General features: G+C 45.0%; 1 protein-coding gene across 1 annotated transcript in view; it reads left to right on the top strand.

Annotated features, from left to right (window-relative positions):
* Positions 1-19975, top strand: part of CASQ1 (calsequestrin 1) — a 93895-nt gene that overhangs the window by 20970 nt on the left and 52950 nt on the right. The window lies entirely within an intron of this gene.

The raw sequence follows: 19975 nt of genomic DNA on the forward strand, positions 1-19975 counted from the left end.
CGCCCCTAATGGAGCAGCCACGTATTCACGTATAATCGAATATTTCTATAAAGAGGGAGGAGTTGTGCTAGTAGGGCTGATTGGGGGAAATTTGTGCTAGTTGGGGGGGGATTTGTGCTGGGAGTGGGGGTTTTGGAGGTGGTGGAGAGGATTTATGTTTGAGTGGTAGAGGATTTGTGCTAAGAGGGGGGATCTGTTCCATTGACAACCATTCTAAAAAGGGGGTTCCCTTACTTTGGGCAGGTTTGCACTTAAGGAAGTTAAGGGGAGTCTCCGCAAAGAACACGGTCCAAAAGAAAACCCTATTGGGTTTATATCCATGCCTACTCTATCCAAAACACAAAACAGTTCCTTAGGGACTTAGGAGTCTCTTTAAATAATAGATGTGGGTCTCATGGGTTCTGGAACCCCCCCCCCCCCCCATTGTCACATAGACCTAGAGATGGCTCGTTTCTATAGATACATGGTAAATGGATGGATGTATACTTGGCCCGTAATTAACTAGGGGGTCAAAAACTCATCTTCCAATGGGACCTTTTAACAACTCTGTCTACCTCTTAGCTACATTTTAAATATTAGCAGGCATTCTCTAAAGTCACCACTGGGGGGCAGGCAAGCTTTAGGCTGCAAAGTTATTAGGAGCTTTGGACTAACTTTGTCCACAAACTATTTATCAATAATCATCAGTTTTACAAGTGGGATCCCCATGCAGCCCCAAATCGCTGTCAGTTCCAAGCAAACATATATGGCTGTATCAATGTTCCAGAAAGCAGAATGTTTTGAGTTTAAAATGAAACCTTTTATTGGCTAACTTAGGTTATTAAAGATGCAGGCTTACATCTTGATTAATGTACGTCAGCCAATGTAAGCTTTCACCTAAACTTCATACTTCCTCCTCGCTTTCCTTCTTTCAGTTCTTTCCATACTTCTTTTTATCCAAACCTTCCCACCTTTCTTTCTCCCCAGGGCTCTTTTTTTGCTCCCTTTGTTTCTTTTCTTCCAGCCCTCCTTCCTTTCCTTTCTTCCTTCTCTCTATTTTTTCTTCTTTCCTTTCTGTATTTACCTTCCTTCTATCCTCCCCCTCTTTTCTGCTTTCTTCTTCCCTACCTTTCTTTCCTCCCTTCATTTCCCTTTTTCCTTCCCTCCTTTCTATCCTTCTTCTATTCTTTTCTACCTTCTGCCTCTCTTTTCCTTTATTCCTTCCTTCCCTCCTTTCCTTCTTTATTCACCTTTTTTTCCTTTCCTCTCTTCATTCCTCCCTTTTTTCTTCCTTGCTTCTATTCCTCCCTTCCTTCTTTAATTTCCTTTCTTCATTCCTTTTTTTCTTCCATTTGTTACCTTCCTTTTCCTTAGTTCCATCTTTTCCTTCCTCCTCTCTATTCCTTCCTTCCACCCTTCTCTTCTCCCCTTCCTCCTTTTTTCTTGCTCTCCTCCGTTCCTTCCTTTTTCCTTAGTCCCTCTTTTCCTTTCTTATTTCCATGCATTTACCATATGCCTTTCATCCCTGCTGTCCTTCTTTCCTCCTCTCTTTTTTCTTTCTTTATCTTTCTTTCCTCCTCTATTTCCCTTCTTTCCTCCTCTTTTCCCTTCTTTCTTTCTTTCCTCCTCTCATTTTCCTTCCCTTCTCCTCTTTTTCCTTTCTTTCATCCTCTTTCTTTCCTTCATCCTCTCTTTTTTCTTCTTTCCTCCTCTTCCTTTCTCTCTTTCCTCCTCTTTCTTTTACCTTCTTATATCCTCTCTTTTTCTCTCCTTCCTGCTCACTTTTTTCTTTCTCCTTTTTTTCCTTTCTTTCATTCTCTGTATGTCCTCCCTCCTCCATTTTTTCTTCTTTCCTCCTCTTCCTTTCTGTCTTTCTTCATCTTTCTTTCCTCCTCTCTTTTCCTTCTTTCCTCCTCTCTTTTACCTTCCTTCTTCCTTCCTACCTTATTTGTTTCTTTCTTTCCTTCGACCTCTCTTTTTCCTTCCCCTCTCCTTTCTTTCATCCTCGTTCTTTCCTTCTTCCTCTCTTTTTCCTTCCTTTCTCCTCTCTTTTTCCTTCTTTCCTAGTCTTTATTTCCTTCTTCCTCTCTTTTTTATTCTTTGCTCCTTTTCCTTTCTGTCTTTCCTCCTCTCTTTTACCTTCTTTCATCCTCCCTTTTTCTTTCCTTCCTCCTCACTTTTTCCTTCCTTTCTCCTTTCTTACATCCTCTTTCTTTCCTTCTTCCTCTCCTTTTCCTTCCATTCTCCTATTATTTTCCTTCTTTCCTAGTCTTTCTTTCCTTCCTCCTCTCTTTTTTCTTCTTTCCTCCTCTTCCTTTTTGTCTATCCTCCTCTCCTTTACCTTCTTTCATCCTCTCTTTTTCTTTCCTTCCTCCTCTCTTTTTCCTTCTTTTCTAGTCTTTCTTTCTTTCCTTCCTCCTCTCTTTTTTCTTCCTTCCTCCTCTTCCTTTCTGTCTTTCCTCCTCTCTTTTACCTTCTTTCATCCTCCCTTTTTCTTTCCTTCCTCCTCTCTTTTTCCTTCCTTCCTCCTTTCTTTCATCCTCTTTCTTTCCTTTTTCCTCTCTTTTTTCTTCCTTTCTCCTCTCCTTCTCCTTCTTTCCTAGTCTTTCTTTCCTTCCTCCTCTTTTTTCTTATTTCCTCCTCTTCCTTTCTGTCTTTCCTCTATTTTACCTTCCTTCTTCCTTCCTTCCTCCCTTCTTTCTTTCTTTCTTTCCTTCCTCCTCTCTTTTTCCTTCCTTTCTCCTTTCTTGCATCCTCTTTCTTTCCTTCTTCCTCTCGTTTTCCTTCCTTGCTCCTCTCTTTTTCCTTCTTTCCTAGTCTTTCTTTCCTTCCTCCTCTCTTTTTTCTTCTTTCCTCCTCTTCCTTTCTGTCTTTCCTCCTCTCTTTTGCCTTCTTTCATCCTCCCTTTTTCTTTCCTTCCTTCTCTCTTTTTCCTTCTTTCCGCCTCTATTTTTCCTTCCTTACTCGCTTCCATTTCCTTCCTTCCTCCTCTTCTTTTCCTTCTTTTCCTTCTTTCCACTTCTCTTTTTCCTTCTCTTCTCCTCTCTCTTTCATTCTAACACGGTACAAGTCTCTGCTACTGTTATTGTTGCTTACCTCTAACTTAAACTCATTGCTATAAGTACTCTATTTTAAAAAAAATAAGTCACTATTCTGAGTGTCTCTGAATTTTTGTTTTTTTTCCCTAAATAGTAATTATTGTCGAAGTGTAGAATAAAAGATATTGACTGAAAAAGTCACACAGTTTTAAATAACTCATTACTGTAGTGTCAAGCTTTCTGAATAAATGTATATAGGATGTAGTTAGCATGTATACCATTAGGGGGCACTGCTGCACCACACTCTAATGAGATTGCTAGGTGTGAGGATTTATTGTGAACCTTGTAACTCTAACAATATTGTGCTAATCAATTCTAGTTGTTATGTAGCAAAGTAATTTATTTTTTAATCAGGTTTCAGTGCAGCATTCCTGTGTAAATACAGAGCCCTGGCAGGATCACTGATCAAGCACGGCACCTGCTAGATAAAATTCAGCTTGCTAAAGCACTACTTTTCTTTCTTTGTTTTTCGTAAAATATTGTTTTCGCCATTTTTTTCTCATGATTTGCTGCATCTCTTTGCTGCCGATCTCCTGCAGCTTCTTCCAGTCACTTCCTCTTAGATGCACCAGTGTCATCTGCACATCATTGGTCAGGACTGGCTTCCTGATAGTGACAATGGTGAACCATGTCTGCTCAACAGTGGCGGCTGGTGCTCAAAATTTTTTTTTGGGGGGGGGGGGGGCACAAACGTAAAAAAAAAAAAAGAAAGAAAAAGATTGCAGCCTCACTGTGCCCATCAAATGCAGCCACTGTGCCATCAATTGTCACCACTGGGCTATGCCATCAAACGCAGCCACTGTGCCATCAATTGTCACCACTGTGCCATGCCATCAAACGCAGCCACTGTGCCATCAATTGTCACCACTATGCCATGCCATCAAATGCAGTCACTATGCCATCAATTCGCACCACTGTGCCATGCCATCAAATGCAGTCACTGTGCCATGCCATCAAACGCAGCCACTGTGCCATCAATTATCACCACTGTGCCATGCCATCAAACGCAGCCACTGTGCCATCAATTGTCACCACTATGCCATGCCATCAAATGCAGTCACTATGCCATCAATTCGCACCACTGTGCCATGCCATCAAATGCAGTCACTGTGCCATGCCATCAAACGCAGCCACTGTGCCATCAATTATCACCACTGTGCCATGCCATCAAATGCAGTTTTATGCCATCAATTCGCACCTCTGTGCCATGCCATCAAATGCAGTCACTGTGCCATGCCATCAAACGCAGCCGCTGTGCCATGCCATGAAACGCAGTCGCTGTGCCATGCCATCAAACACAATCACTGTGCCATGCCAAACGCAGTCACTGTGCCATGCCATCAAACACAGCCACTGTGCCATGCCATCAAACACAGCCACTGTGCCATCAATTGTCACTACTGTTCCATGCCATCAAACGCAGCCACTGTGCCCCTCAATTGTCGCCACTGTGCCAATTGTCACCACTATGCCCCTCAATTGTCGCCACAGTGCCAGATGTCACCACTGTGCCCTTTAATTGTCGCCACTGTGCCCATTGTTGCCACTGTGCATGTCACTGTGCCCTTTAATTGTTGCCACTGTGCCCATTGTCACTACTGTGCCCATTGATGCCACTGTGCCCTTTGTCACCACTGTGCCCATTGATGCCACTGTGCCCTTTGTCGCCTCTGTGCCCATTGTCACCGCTGTACCCTGTAAAATGCACTTACCTTAATCCGTCCCTCGATGTCTTCTCCCGCCTTGGTGACGCTTCAGCCAATCAGGTTACCGATGACCAGAATCGGCGAACCTGATTGGCTGAGACGGCCGTCAGTCTTATCCAAGGTACGCACCCCCCGTACGTCCCGAGGATAAGACATCTGGGAGACGAGGGCTGTACTCGGAAAGCCTATCAGAGCCGCTGGCTCTGATAGGCACTTCCGCACAGCCAACCAGCTGCCGTTATTCAGGCGGTCGGCGCTCCGTAGCCGGCCACCTGAATAGACCAGAGTTGGGCGTTAGTTGCAAAGCTTAGGAATCCATTTCATATTAGGAGCCATAAAAAAAAACTCACAAATTGTTAATTATCATTAAGCTGCATTCTCAGCTAGGTACACCTTGATCCCACAATGTGTAGTCACTGTGTGGGTGACGCCCACCTAATGAGCGAGGAGGTTCTGAGTCAGTGAGAGTGTGATCGACGATGACAAAGGCTGTGATGGGAGAGGGGCACATCGCCTGGAAAACACTTCTAATGCCCTGTACACACAATCGGTTCGTCCGATGAAGCTGACTTTCATCAGTCCTGCCTACACACCATTGTTTAAAAAAACGATCGTGTCAGAACGCGGTGACATAAAACGCAACGACGTGCAGAGAACAATGAAGTTCAATGCTTCCGAGCATGCGTCGACTTGATTCTGAGCATGCGTGGATTTTTGACCGATGGATTTCCCCACAGACGATCGTTTTTTTTTCTATCGGTTTTTTAACCATACGAAAATTTTAAAACAGGTTCTTTTTTTTGTTTTTAAGATGGGGAAAAAAACTGATGGGGCCCACACGCGATCGGTTCGTCCGATGAAAACGGTCCATCGGTCCGTTTTCATCAGATGAACCGATCGTGTGTACAGGGCATTACTCTGGCTGCTAATGAATGGTGAAGGGGCATGCTGGGAGATGTAGTTCCTAAGAAGGTGTAATCTTCCTGGTTTTTGCATCAAGGGTATGTCTGCTTCATTACATCATCCTAGTAAAGAAAGAAAGGAAAAGGAGAGGAGGAAGGAAGGAAAAATAGAGGAGGAAAGAAGGAAAAAGGAGGACGGAAAGAAAAAGAGAGGAGGAAAGAAGGAAAAGGAAAGGAGGAAGGAAAGAAAATGAGAGGAGGAAAGAGGAAAAAACAGAGGAGGAAGGAAAAAAAGAGGAGGAAATAATGAAAAAGAGAGGAGGAAGGAAAGAAAAAGAGAGGAGGAAAGAAGGAAAAAGAAAAAAAGAGGAGGAAAGAAGGAAAAACAAAGGAGGAAGGAAAGAAAGAGGAAGAAATAATGAAAAGAGAGGAGGAAAGAAGGAAAAGGAGAGGAGGCAAAAAGGAAAAGGAGAGGAGGAAAGAAGGAAAAGGAGATGAGGAAGGAAGGAAAAGGAAAGGAGGAAGGAAGGAAAATGAGAGGAGGAAAGAAGCAAAAAGAGCGGAGGAAAGACAGAACAAGAGAGGAGGAAAGAAGGAAAAACAGAGGAGGAAGGAAAGAAAGAGGATAAAAGAAGGAAAAAGAGGAGGAAGGAAGGAAAAAGAAATGAAGGAATGAAAGAAAAAAAGAGTAGGAAAGAAGGAAAAACAGAGGAGGAAAGAAAGAGGAAGAAATAATGAAAAAGAGAGGAGGAAAGAAGAAATAGGAAAGAAGGAAGGAAAGAAAAAGAGAGGAGGAAAGAAGGAGAAACAGAGGAGGAAGGAAAAAGAGAGGAGGAATGAAGGAAAAAGAGAGGAGGAAAGAAGAAAAAAAGAGGAGGAAAAAAGGAAAAAGAGAAGAGGAAGGAAGGAAAGAAAAAGAGAGGAGGAAAGAAGGAAAAAGAAAAGAAGGAAGGAAAGAAAAAGAGAGGAGGAAATAAGGAAAAAGAAAAGAAGGAAGGAAAGAAAAAGAGAGGAGGAAAGAAGGAAAAACAGAGGAGGAAAGAAAGAGGAAGAACGAAGGTAAAAGAGAGGAGGAAGGAACGTAAAAGAAAGGATGAAAGAAGGTAAAAGAGAGGAGGAAAGACAAAAAGGAAGAGGAGGAAAGAAGAAAAAAGAGAGGAGGAAGGAAAGAAAGAGGATGAAAGAAAGGAAAAAGAGGAGAGGAAAGACAGAACAAGAGAGGAGGAAAGAAGGAAAAACAGAGGAGGAAGGAAAGAAAGAGGAAGAAAGAAGGTAAAAGAGAGTAGGAAGGAACGTAAAAGAAAGGATGAAAGAAGGTAAAAGAGAGGAGGAAAGACAAAAAGGAAGAGGAGGAAAGAAGAAAAAAGAGAGGAGGAAGGAAAGAAAGAGGAGGAAAGAAGGAAAAAGAGAGGAGAAAGGAAGGAAAATGAGAGGACGAAGTAAAGAAATTAAAAAGAGGAGAAAGGAAGGAAAAAGAGAGGAGGAAGGAAAGAAAGAAAGAAGGGAAGAAGGAAGGGAAAAAAGAGGAGGAAGGAAAGAAAGAAAGAAAGAAAGAAAGAAAGAAGGGAGGAAGGAAGAAGGAAGGGAAATAAGAGGAGGAAAGAAGATAAAGAGAGGAGGAAAGAAAGATAAAGGAAGAAAAAGAAGGGAGGAAAGAAGGACAGCAGGGATAAAAGACATAGGAGAAATTAATGGAAATAAGAAAGGAAAAGAGGGACTAAAGAAAAAGGAAGGAAAGGAGGAGAGGACAAAAAAAAGGAGGAAGGAAAGAATAGAAGGGTGGAAGGAAGTAATAGAGAGGAGACAGGAAAAGAGGGAACTAAGGAAAAAGGAAGGTAACAAAGGGAAGAAAAAGAAAGGAATGAAGAAAGGAAATTAAAGAAGGAAGGGAGAAATAGATGGAAGGAAGAAAAAGGGAAGAATGAAGAGAGGAAAGGAAATGAGGGGGTAAAGAATAAAGAAGGAAAGTTGGGAAGGAATGAAAAAAGAAAGGAATAAAGGAAAAGAGAGGAGGAAGGTAGAAAAGAATGGAAAAAATAGAAGGATGGGAGGGAGGAATGGAGAGAAGGAAGGAAGAAGGATAGAAAGGAGGGAAGGAAGAAAGGAAATGAAGGGAGGAAAGAAAGGTATGGAAGAAAAAAGCAGAAAAGAGGGGGAGGATAGAAGGAAGGTAAAGAAAGAAAGGAAAGAAGGAAAAAATATAGAGGGAAGGAAGAAAGGAAAGGAAGGAGGGCTGGAAGAAAAGAAACAAAGGGAGCAAAAGAAGAGCTCAGGGGAGAAAGAAAGGTGGGAAGGTTTGGATGAAAAGAAGTATGGAAAGAACTGAAAGAAGGAAAGCGAGGAGGAAATGGAGTGGGGAAATCAAGGAAAGTAGGAAATAAGTGAGCAAATGAAGGAAACACAGGAGGGAATGAAGGAAGAAATGGAGGGAAGGAAGGAAAAAATAAGTAGAAATACAAAAAAGTTTGGAAAAGAAGGAATGAAGAAATAACGATTGCACTTGTTTAACCTTTGCGTCCATCGCCTTTCTCTGTCCATACTCGGCTCCTGAGGATGCTAAATCGAATTTCCTCTTTATTGATGCCCAGGAGGAATGCTGTTATTTTCCTTATTCATAAACAATCTCACAGAAGGAGCAGGTTACAGACATTAAAGGCTAGGTCCAATTAACTTTAAAAGTGAAGCGGCTGGTTTCCATAGAGACCCCTATTCGGCTAAAGGAGAGGTGGGGGGGCTCCAGGCGCTGAGGCTTTGCGGAGAACACAATGTTTTAGTGGAATGAAGGACAAACAAACCCCGGTTGCGTTAAACTCGCTGATAAACTACTTGCTCATTAGCGGTAGATTGGCGTAATGCTCAGCGAGATGGGCCTGGCACGCACTCTAAAAGCCTCTATATTGGAAGAGTCCACAGAAGGACTGGTGTGCCCGCTCCCTCAGGGGGCTCCTCGTCAGAAGGGTGGAAGTTAATCTCGAGTGGCTATCATCTAATGGGAGATGATGGTAGCTTAAGAAAATCAATACACTGCACTGCAGTCAGAGTGCACTCTTTTATTGTTGCCGTTTTCACCCCATCAACTGACAATGTGCTGCAAAAAAAAGACAAGAAATGGGTCATGGTACTTCTTCTCAGTTGCCACTTTCATAAAGGTCTGCCATCAATCTTTGTCCAAAGTGCCGTAAACAGAACCCACCAGGATAAAAATCTAGGGGTGGGATTATATAATGGAGATTAGGAGGTGTTCCCTCATCCTGTCCTAGGGTGACAACACTGCTCCTCCACCATACATACAGTACAGTGAATGTTGTCACCCTAGGACAGGAAGTGCGTTACTGGGAGGATGGCCAAGTAAAAATAAATGGCTTTTCCAGAATTCCCAGCTCAGGCCAGCTACTATGGTTGGTTAAAAGCCAAAGGAGGATGTCACAAAGGCTGCATTCACGGGCGTAGGAACCGGGGGGGACGGGGGGGACGCATCCCCCCCAGGAAATAATGCGGGGGGGACATGTATGGTAAAATCCCCCCCAGATGTGACTGCGCTCACTATACTGTGTGCCCGCTGGCGCCGACTCACTGGCTGCCGCGTGCGCTCCTGGCTGGCTCCCTTTCCTCCGGTGCATCTCCTCGCCCCCCCCCCCCATGGAGGATGATTTGGTTCATTCCATTTCCACCGCCGTGCGCCGCGTGACGTCACGCCGGCGGCCGGAGGTGAGAGAGGGAGGAGGGAGCGAGAGTGACTGTCGGCGCCAGTCAGAGTACAAGTTGTGACTCACGGTCACGAGGAGCCTGCTGCTGCGCCTGGGCCTGGCCTGCCGTACTAATACTGATTACAGTAAAAACTCTGCAAGAAGACAGAACCTTCATTAAAAGTAAGAAAGTATTGGGGAGGGGGGGGGGGTTGGACTGAGCTGAGGACCTCAATGTTTTTTTTTTTTTCTTTAGTCAGAGAAGGCAAGCTCAAAATAACAAACATTTTTTTAAACTGCTATATTTAAAAAATTATGGTCACCTTAGCCTGAGGTGACCATAATTTTTTAAATAAAAAATAGCAGTTTAAAAAAATGTTTGTTATTTTGAGCTTGCCTTCTCTGACTAAAGAAAAAAAAAAAACATTAATTGCAGCCTCACTGTGCCACCAAACGCAGTCACTGTGCCATCACATGCAGCCACTGTGCCCATCAAACGTAGCCACTGTGCCCATCAATTGTCGCCACTGTGCTCATCACACGCAGCCACTGTGCCATCACATGCAGCCACTGTGCCCATCAATTGTCGCCACTGTGCTCATCACACGCAGCCACTGTGCCATCACATGCTGCCACTGTGCCCATCAAACGTAGCCACTGTGCCCATCAATTGTCGCCACTGTGCCATCACATGCAGCCACTGTGCCCATCAATTGTCGCCACTGTGCTCATCACACGCAGCCACTGTGCCATCACATGCAGCCACTGTGCCCATCAAACGTAGCCACTGTGCCCATCAATTGTCGCCACTGTGCTCATCACACGCAGCCACTGTGCCCATCAAACGTAGCCACTGTGCCCATCAAACGTAGCCACTGTGCCATCAAATGTAGCCACTGTGCCCATCAATTGTCGCCACTGTGCTCATCACACGCAGCCACTGTGCCATTACATGCAGCCACTGTGCCCATCAAACGTAGCCACTGTGCCCATCAATTGTCGCCAATGTGCTCATCACACACAGCCACTGTGCCCATCAATTGTCGCCACTGTGCCCATCAATTGTCGCCACTGTGCTCATCACACGCAGCCACTGTGCCCATCAAACGTAGCCACTGTGCCCATCAATTGTCGCCACTGTGCCCATCAATTGTCGCCACTGTGCCCATCAAACGCAGCCACTGTGCCCATCAATTGTCACCACTGTGCTCATCACACGCAGCCACTGTGCCCATCAAACGTAGCCACTGTGCCCATCAATTGTCGCCACTGTGCTCATCACACGCAGCCACTGTGCCATCACATGCAGCCACTGTGCCCATCAAACGTAGCCACTGTGCCCATCAATTGTCGCCACTGTGCCCATCACATGCAGCCACTGTGCCACCATTTTTACTGATGCCATGTGGGTTAATTTTTTAAATAAAAAATAGCAGTTTAAAAAAATGTTTGTTATTTTGAGCTTGCCTTCTCTAAAGAAAAAAAAAACATTAATTGCAGCCTCACTGTGCCACCAAACGCAGTCACTGTGCCATCACATGCAGCCACTGTGCCCATCAAAAGCAGCCACTGTGCCCATCAATTGTCGCCACTGTGCCCAAACGCATCCACTGTGCCAATCACACACAGCCACTGTGCCCATCAAACGCAGCCACTGTGCCCATCAATTGTCGCCACTGTGCCACCATTTTTACTTATGCCATGTGGGTTGATTTTTAGTAATGCCATGTGGGTTAATTTTTACTGATGCCATGTGGGTTGATTTTTAGTAATGCCACGTGGGTTAATTTTTACTGATGCCATGTGGGTTGATTTTTACTGATGCCATGTGGGTTGGTTTTTACTTATGCCATGTGGGTTGATTTTTAGTAATGCCATGTGGGTTAATTTTTACTGATGCCATGTGGGTTAATTTTTACTAATGCCATGTGGGTTGATTTTTAGTAATGCCATGTGGGTTAATTTTTACTGATGCCATGTGGGTTAATTTTTACTGATGCCATGTGGGTTGATTTTTACTGATGCCATGTGGGTTGATTTTTACTAATGCCATGTGGGTTGATTTTTACTAATGCTATACCGGTTGATTTTTACTGATGCCATGTGTTTTACTAATGCTATGATGGTTTATTTTTTTATTGCTGCATATTGCTCTTCGCATTACCCTCTCTGGATTGCTTAAGGGCTCTTTCACGCGTCCATTCCGTTTGTCCGTTTTTTGGACGTCCGTTAACGGACCGCAATGCTTCCCTATGGGCTAGCGTCCGTTAGCGGATGAGCATCCGCTAACGTCCGTTAGCATCCGTCTGCGTTCAGTTCCGTTTTTTTGGACGGAAGAAAACCCTATTTTTCTTCCGTCTAATAAACGGAACGGACGAAAAACGGACGTTAACGGATGATCCGTTTATCATCCGTTCCGCTAACATCCGTTTTTCTATGTAAAAAGCCACAAAAAAACAAAAAAAAATGGATGGAAAAACTGATGCAAAAACTGATGAAAAACTGACGAAAAACTGATGGAAAAACGGATCAACTGATGAAAAAAAAACTGATCTGAAAAACTGAACGGTGAGGCTGGGTTCACACTACGGTTTTCCCGTCCGTCAGCCGCATACGATTTATATGAAAAACCGTATGCGGCTGAAACGGACGGGAACGTATGGAACCGCACATATGTACGTTTTCCATTGACATTAATGTTAAAGGAAAACGTATGCGGTTGCCATACTGTTTTAAAAACGACCGCAAAACCGTGGTTGAACACGGTTTTGCGTACGTTTAAAAAACGTTTTGCCAGCAAATCGTACGCACCCGGATGCATCTGAGTGCATACGATTTGCAATGCATTCTCTATCTATACGTTTTCCCGTCCGGGCCCGTACGTTTTCGATACTGAAATCGTATGCGGCTGACGGACGGGAAAACCGTAGTGTGAACCCAGCCTGAAAGAGCCCTTAATAGTTTGATCTATTGGCTTGAGATACGAATATACCTGGCGAGTAAAAATGCTGTCCCCCCCAGATTTGTAAGGGTTCCTACACCCATGGCTGCATTGGTACTCCTCACGCCAGGACTGTAAACAGTGTGTCCTACGTGTCAAGGTGCGTTCCTTCCAGTGGACTGTAAACAGTGCAGTCTGCATGGCTGAGGTACAGGCATAAACAGTGCGGCATAGGGTACATGCCTGAGGTACAGTCATACTGGTCAACTGTAAACAGTACAGCCTAGTTGCCTCAGGTATGGTAATATTAATTGAATGTAAACAGTGCGGCCTATGTGCCTGAGGTATGGTCACACTGGTGGACTGTAAACAAAGTGGCCTACGTGCTTGAAGTATGGTCATACTGATAGACTGTAAACAGTGCAACCTACATGCCTCTGATACGGTCATATTGATTAACTTTAAACAGTGTAGCCTTAATGCCGAAGGTATGGTCATACTGATAAACTGTAACCAGTGCGGCCTATGTGCCTCAGGTACAGTCATATTGATTGACTGTAAACAGTGTGGCCTACATGCCGAAGGTATGGTCATACTGATAAACTGTAACCAGTGCGGCCTAGATGCCCTAGGCATGGTCATATTAAATGACTGTAATCAGTACGTCCTACGTGCCTGAGGTATGGCCATACTGGTGGACTGTAAACAAGGTGGCCTTCAAGCCTTAGGCATGGTCATACTGGTGGACTGTAAACAAGGTGGCCTACCAAAAACACAGTCACTTCCAGCGCTAATAGGTCTTCCAAGGTGTGGCGTATTCATTTTAGTTTTTCTTGAAGGTGGCCTACAAGCCTTAGGCATGGTCATATTAATTGACTGTAAACAGTGCGGCCTATGTGCCTGAGATATGGTCACATTGGTGGACTGTAAACAAGGTGGCCTACGTGCTTGAAGTATGGTCATAATGATAGACTGTAAACAGTGCGGCCTACATGCCTCAGGTACGCCCATATTGATTGACTGTAAACAGTGCAGCCCTAATGCCTGAGGTATGGTCATATTGATTAACTGTTAACAGTGTGGCCTATGTGCCTTAGGTACGGTCATTTTGATTGACCGTAAACAGTGTGACCTAAATGCCTGAAGTACGGTCACACTGATTAACTGTAAACAGTACGGCCTAGATGCCTTAGGCATGGTCATATTAATTGAATGTAAACAGTGCGGCCTACGCGCCTAAGGTACGCTCATGTAGCTAGATTCACATAGAGTTAGGCCGGCGTATCAGTAGATACGCCGACCTAACTCGGAATCTGCGCCGACCTAACTCGGAATCTGCGCCGACCTAAGTTTAAGTGTATTCTCAAACAGAGATACACTTAAACCTATCTAAGATACGATGGCTTGCGCTGTCCTATCTTAGGGTGCAATATTTAGGCTGGCCGCTAGGTGGCGCTTCCATTGCGGTCGGCGTAGAATATGTAAATCACTAGATACGCCTATTCACGAACGTACGCCCGGCCGACGCAGTACAGATACGCCGTTTACGTAACGCATTATCAGGCCTAAAGTTATTCCATAACATAGTTGGAATAGTAATGTTAGTAAAGTATGGCCGCCGTTCCCGCGTCGAAATTTGAAAATTTTACGTCGTTTGCATAAGTCGTCCGTGAATAGGGATTTACGTCATTTACGTCCACGTCGAAATCAATAGGACCGCGCGGCGTACTTAGCCGCAATGCACACTGAGATATGTAGGCGGACGGCGCATGCGCCGTTCGTAAAATACGTCAATCACGTCAGGTCAAGCCCCATTAACATAAAACACGCCCCCTCAGCCAAATTTGAATTAGCCGCCCTTACGCCCGCCCGATTTACGCTACGCCGCCGTAACTTAGCAGGCAAGTACTTTGAGAATCATGTACTTGCCTCGCTAACCTACGGCGGCGTAGTGTAAACACGATACGCTACGCCGCCGCAAAGTTAGGACACCCTCTCTGAATCTAGCCCATATTGATTAGCTGTTAACAGTGCGGCCCATATGCCTGAAATGCGGTCATACTGATTAACTGTTAACAGTACGGCCTAGATGCCTTAGGCATGGTCATATTAATTGAATGTAAACAGTGCGGCCTACGCGCCTAAGGTACGGTCATACTGATTAACTGTAAACAGTGTGGCCTAGGTGCCTGAAATGCGGTCATACTGATTAACTGTTAGCAGTGCAGTCTACATACCTGAGGTACGGTCATACTGATAGACTGTAAACACTGCGACCTACACACCTCAGGTATGGTCATATTGATTGACTGTAAACAGTGCGGCCTACACACCTCAGGTATGGTCATACTGATAGACTGTAAACACTGCGACCTAAACACCTCAGGTATGGTCATATTGATTGACTGTAAACAGTGCGGCCTACATGCCTGAGGAATGGTCATACAGATGGAATCATATCCATTCTATATCTGACAACACAGCCATCTACTCTGTATAACAAACTCATATCACTCACAGGAGGCTGATTGTGTGACCATCCTTTACACATGCATCTGTTTTTCTTCCCAACAAAGGACCATGTGGAGCCTCGAAGTTGGGGGATGGTTTGAACCTCACCATGGAAACGGCTTCTATGGTGATGTGTAACCTGCAAACACTTCTACAACATATACTGTATCCTAATAGAACACGGACGACCTTGCCGTGTAAATACACCCCAATCTATTCAGGGCGGCACAAAATGGCTTCTGTGATGGCAAGGTCTCCTTGGTAACTCCACCTCAAAGCCTCATAATATCGCTACCAGCCGCATGACTCCAGCTAACTAAAGAGAGCTGCCGGCGTTCAGCCGAAGGTCGTCCACAACGTTTTTATTAGCTCACGTTTTTTTTCCTTTTGTTTTTTTTACCTTGTCACCATTAGGAAACCGTACTTACCAACAATATGGACCCAGATCCTGGAACACTGTTAACCCCATGCATTTCATCACTTGTAGCCCAAATCTCCGCAATTATTGCCTTTTTGCGCAATATTTTGATGCTGTGATCCAAAGACATGGCCCAGAACACATCATCGACGGGACAGATGGACAAAATGTGGGACAGTCCTGGAAAATTCAGAACAGTTGGCAACTATGATCAGGCCCGTCGCTACAGACAGGCAAAACAAACAATTGCTTGGGGCCCCCCGAGCTGGCCTGGGGCCCCCAACTTTCCCTTCCCAGGCTGTAGCGTGGGCCGAGCTCCTCTTCCTTCCTCCTGGAGTCCTATCAGTCCGGCCGGGTGATTCAGTTTCCTGTTCCCGGCCGGACTGACAGCACACTGAGTGCTCACTTCCTTTCAGTCCGGCCAGGAACACAGGAAACTGAATCTCCTGTGCCGCACGGTACCCGGCCCAGCCCCGGGCACTATCTGATTGGGAACTGGGGACCCATAATGATAGAACACCTGACTGACAGGAGGAAGAGGAGCTCGGCCACGCTACAGCGACAGCCTACAGGGAAGAAGGGGAGGTGAGAATAGAAAAACCTAGGGACTAGGGAGGGGGGGAGGAGTAAGAACATGGGTGTAAAAATTAGTGTAGCACTAACGTAGGCTTTGCGTGCGGGGAAGGGGGGGTGCTTGGGGGCCCCCATTTTGCTTGGGGCCCCCAAATTCTTTCAAATGGCCCTGCCCAGAACACATCATCGACGGGACAGATGGACAAAATGTGGGTCAGTCCTGGAAAATGTGGGACAGTCCTGGAAAATTCGGGACAGTTGGCACCTATGATTATGCTGGCATGGTCCATTGTTGTCACCATCAGAAAAACCTACTTACTAACAATGTTGTCCAGGATCGCAGGATACTGTTAACCCCGCCCACAGCCCACATTTTGCCCGCCCACCAAGGTGCACATTCTCACCACATCATCAGAAACAGATTGTTATCTTCAAAGAATGTTAGAAATAGGGGATGGGGAACGATCGATTTTATCGAGTCATCATTGATCGGATACCTTTTATCGTCTCATCATTCCGGTATTATCGGAGATTCGATATTCCAAGTGGTACCTCCTTATTTAAAAAAAAAAAAAACATGAAGTCTAGGCTCAATATTAATTAGTTTTATTGCCGGAGATGTGGGGATAATTACACGTTAGGAGAGCGGGGACGAGAGATACTCTGCAATTATATGGACTGCGTTCCAAGATCCATAGTCGACCCTTCACCATTTCTCGGAATTGAAGAGGCTGGGGGCTCTTATTAATAGACGAGACAGAAGCACCGTTTCTTTGTGTTGATGATGCAATAATAGGTGCTTCTGAAATGTGTGGCTATTAGAGGCTCCCAAAAAAGCAGTGCTCACAGCCACCAATTGGATGTAATCTGGCGCTTCTGGAAAGTGCCTGTTTGGGATGCTGGAACACCCACTGCAGGCTTATTACGGCAGAAGCACTGATGTAAAAAAAAGGAGTGACACTGCCACCAATTGGATGTAATCTGGCGCTTCTGGAAAGCACCTGTTTGGGATGCTGGAACATCCACTGCAGGCTTATTCCTGCAGAAGCACTGATGTAAAAGAAGAAAAAGGAGTGACACAGCCACCAATTGGATGTAATCTGGGGTTCTTAGAAAGCGCCTGTTTGGGATGCTGGAACATCCACTGCAGGCTTATTACGGCAGAAGCACTGATGTAAAAAAAAGAAAAAGGAGTGACACAGCCACCAATTAGATGTAATCTGGCGCTTCTGGAACGTGCCTGTTTGGGATGCTGGAACGCCCACTGAAGGCTTATTACGGCAGAAGCACTGATGTAAAAAAAAAAAAAAGAGTGACACAGCCACCAATTGGATGTAATCTGGGGTTCTTAGAAAGCGCCTGTTTGGGATGCTGGAACATCCACTGCAGGCTTATTACTGCAGAAAGAAGTGAGGCACAGACGCCAATTGGATGTAATCTGATGCTCCTGGAAAGCGCCTGTTTGAGGTGCTGACACACAGAATGCAGAAGCAATGAAAAAAAAAGAAAAAGAAGTGACACAGCCACCAATTGGATGTAATCTGGGGCTCTTAGAAAGCGCCTGTTTGGGATGCTGGAACATCCACTGCAGGCTTATTACTGCAGAAGCACTGATGTAAAAAAAGAAAAAGGAGTGACACAGCCACCAATTGGATGTAATCTGGGGTTCTTAGAAAGCGCCTGTTTGGGATGCTGGAACATCCACTGCAGGCTTATTCCTGCAGAAGCAAAAAAAAAAAAAAAGGAGGCACAGACGCCAATTGGATGTAATCTGATGCTCCTGGAAAGCGCCTGTTTGAGGTGCTGACACACAGAATGCAGAAGCAATGAAAAACAAAGAAAAATAAGTGACACAGTCACCAATTGTATGGAATCTGGCGCTTCTGGAAAGTGCCTGTTTGGGGTGCTGATAAATCCACTGCAGGCTTATTACTGCAGAAGCAATGATGTAAAGAAAAAGTAGAGGAACAGGCACCAATTGGATGTAATCTGGCACTCCTGGAAAGCGCCTGTTTGGGAGGCTGGAACACTGAAGGCTCATTACTGCAGAAGCAATAATGTAAAAAAAGAAAAAGGGGTGAGGCACATACACCAATTGTATGTAATCTGGTGCTCCTCCAAAGTGCCTGTTTGAGATGCTGGAACACCCACTGCAAGCTCCTTACTACAGAAACAATCAAGAAAAAGAAAAAGGAAAGGCAAAGACACCCATTGGATGTAATCATCGGGCGCTTCTGGAAAGCGCCTGTTTGGGGTGCTGAAACACCCACTGCAGGCTCCTTATTGAAGAAGCAACCATGGGGAAAAAAGAAAAAGGAATGACACAGCCACCAATTGTATGTAATTTGGTGTTCCTGGAAAGTGCCTGTTTGGGGTGCTGAAACATACACTGCAGGCTTATTACTGCAGAAGCAAAAAAAAAGCAGTGCTCACAGCCACCAATTGGATGTAATCTGGCGCTTCTAGAAAGCACCTGTTTGGGGGTGCTGGAACACCCACTGCAGGATCCTTACTGCAGAAGCACCAATGTAAAAAAAAAGAAAAAGGAGTGAGGCACAGCTACCGATTGGATGTAATCTGGAGCGCCTGGAAAGCATCTGTTTGAGGTGCTGGAACACCCACTGCAGGCTCCTTATGGCAGAAGCAGTGCTGTAAAAAAAAAAAAAGCAGTGACAGGCTGACAGCCACCAATTGGACCCAACCGCAAGTCCAGCAAATGCTCAAAAAACTCCTGGAAAGCGCCTGTTTGAGGTGCTGCAACACCCACTGCAAGCTCCTTTCTGCAGACCGAACGAGTCCTTGTGAATTTCGCACAGTTGCATTGTCTGCTTGACAAGCCTGGCTCTATGTCCGGTGCCGGCGCTGGCTTGTTCCCGAAGACTTGGCATTGGACAATTGGTCCAGGATCAGTCTTTGTACGCCGGGCACAAAAAGCGCTTTGCGGCGCTCCATCGGCGCTGCGGCTGCGACAATTCCCTCGCCCACAATGGATGGTAATCTCTCCCGTAATTAAAAGGCAGCAACATTGCCACTACATTAACTTCCTGGCTGGTAATAACAGGGGGGAGGACGGGCCCGGGTCATTAGACATAAGTGCGCGGCGCCCCCACCCCCCGGGATCGTTGTCACTCACGTGCTCCATCTGTCTCCGTCTGACGCTACCGCGGAAACGGCAGCGGGGGGGGGGCCAAGGCGATGCCAAATTCTCACACTCATTGCCCATAAAGTAAAAAGATCGAATCCTTTTCCTAATCCATCCAAATCAAAAAAAATGAATTAATAAATAATAAATAAAAAAATTAACAAATAAATAATAAAAAAAATAATAAAACAAAAAAAAAAGATTTCACTTGTAATACACTTTAAAAACTTTATTTTTTTAATATATAATTAACCTGTGTTAGAGTTTAATTAGGGAGATTCGATATGTCAAAAGGCGGGGTCCAAACGGCGATTGTGAACTTTCCGCGCGAGCCGCCTGTCACTGTGCCGGGAGCGCCCAAGTCGCAAATAATTTGTTCGTTTCTGGGTTTTTTCCGCTTCATTCGGTTTTTGTTTTTTATTTTGTTTTTCGGGGGTCATTCGTTATGATCGCAATTCGTAAAAATTCGTAAATTCATAGATTCGAAAATTAAAAAAAAAAAATTGTAAATTAAAAAAAAAAAAAAAAAAATCATAAAAAGGTAAAAAATATAGGGCCAGATTCATAGAAAAAGTACGCCGGAGTGTCTGCTGATACTCCGGCGTACTTTCAAATTTCCCGCGTCCGATCTTAATTTGTGATTCACAAACAAGATACGACGGCATTTGGCTAAGATCCGACAGGCGTACGGCTTCGTACGCCTTTGGATCTTAGGATGCAATACTTCGGCCGCGGCTGGGTGGAGATCGCGTCGTTTTCCGCGTCGGGTATGAAAATTAGCTTTTATGGTGATCCACTAAGGTACGCGCGTTCGTTACGTCGTCGCTAGTCGTTTTTTCCCGTCGCAAATTTAAGCCTGCTTTTTCATGGCTTACATTTAGACCAGCCATGGTAAAGTATGGCCGTCGTTCCCGCGTCGAATTTAAATTTTTTTTTTGTTGCGTAAGACCTCCTGGGAATACGAAACGACGTAACGCACGTCGCCGTTCAAAACATTACGTCGGGGGCGACGTCATTTC

Source organism: Rana temporaria, chromosome 13, assembly GCF_905171775.1.
Source record: "Rana temporaria chromosome 13, aRanTem1.1, whole genome shotgun sequence".
NCBI lineage: Eukaryota > Metazoa > Chordata > Amphibia > Anura > Ranidae > Rana > Rana temporaria.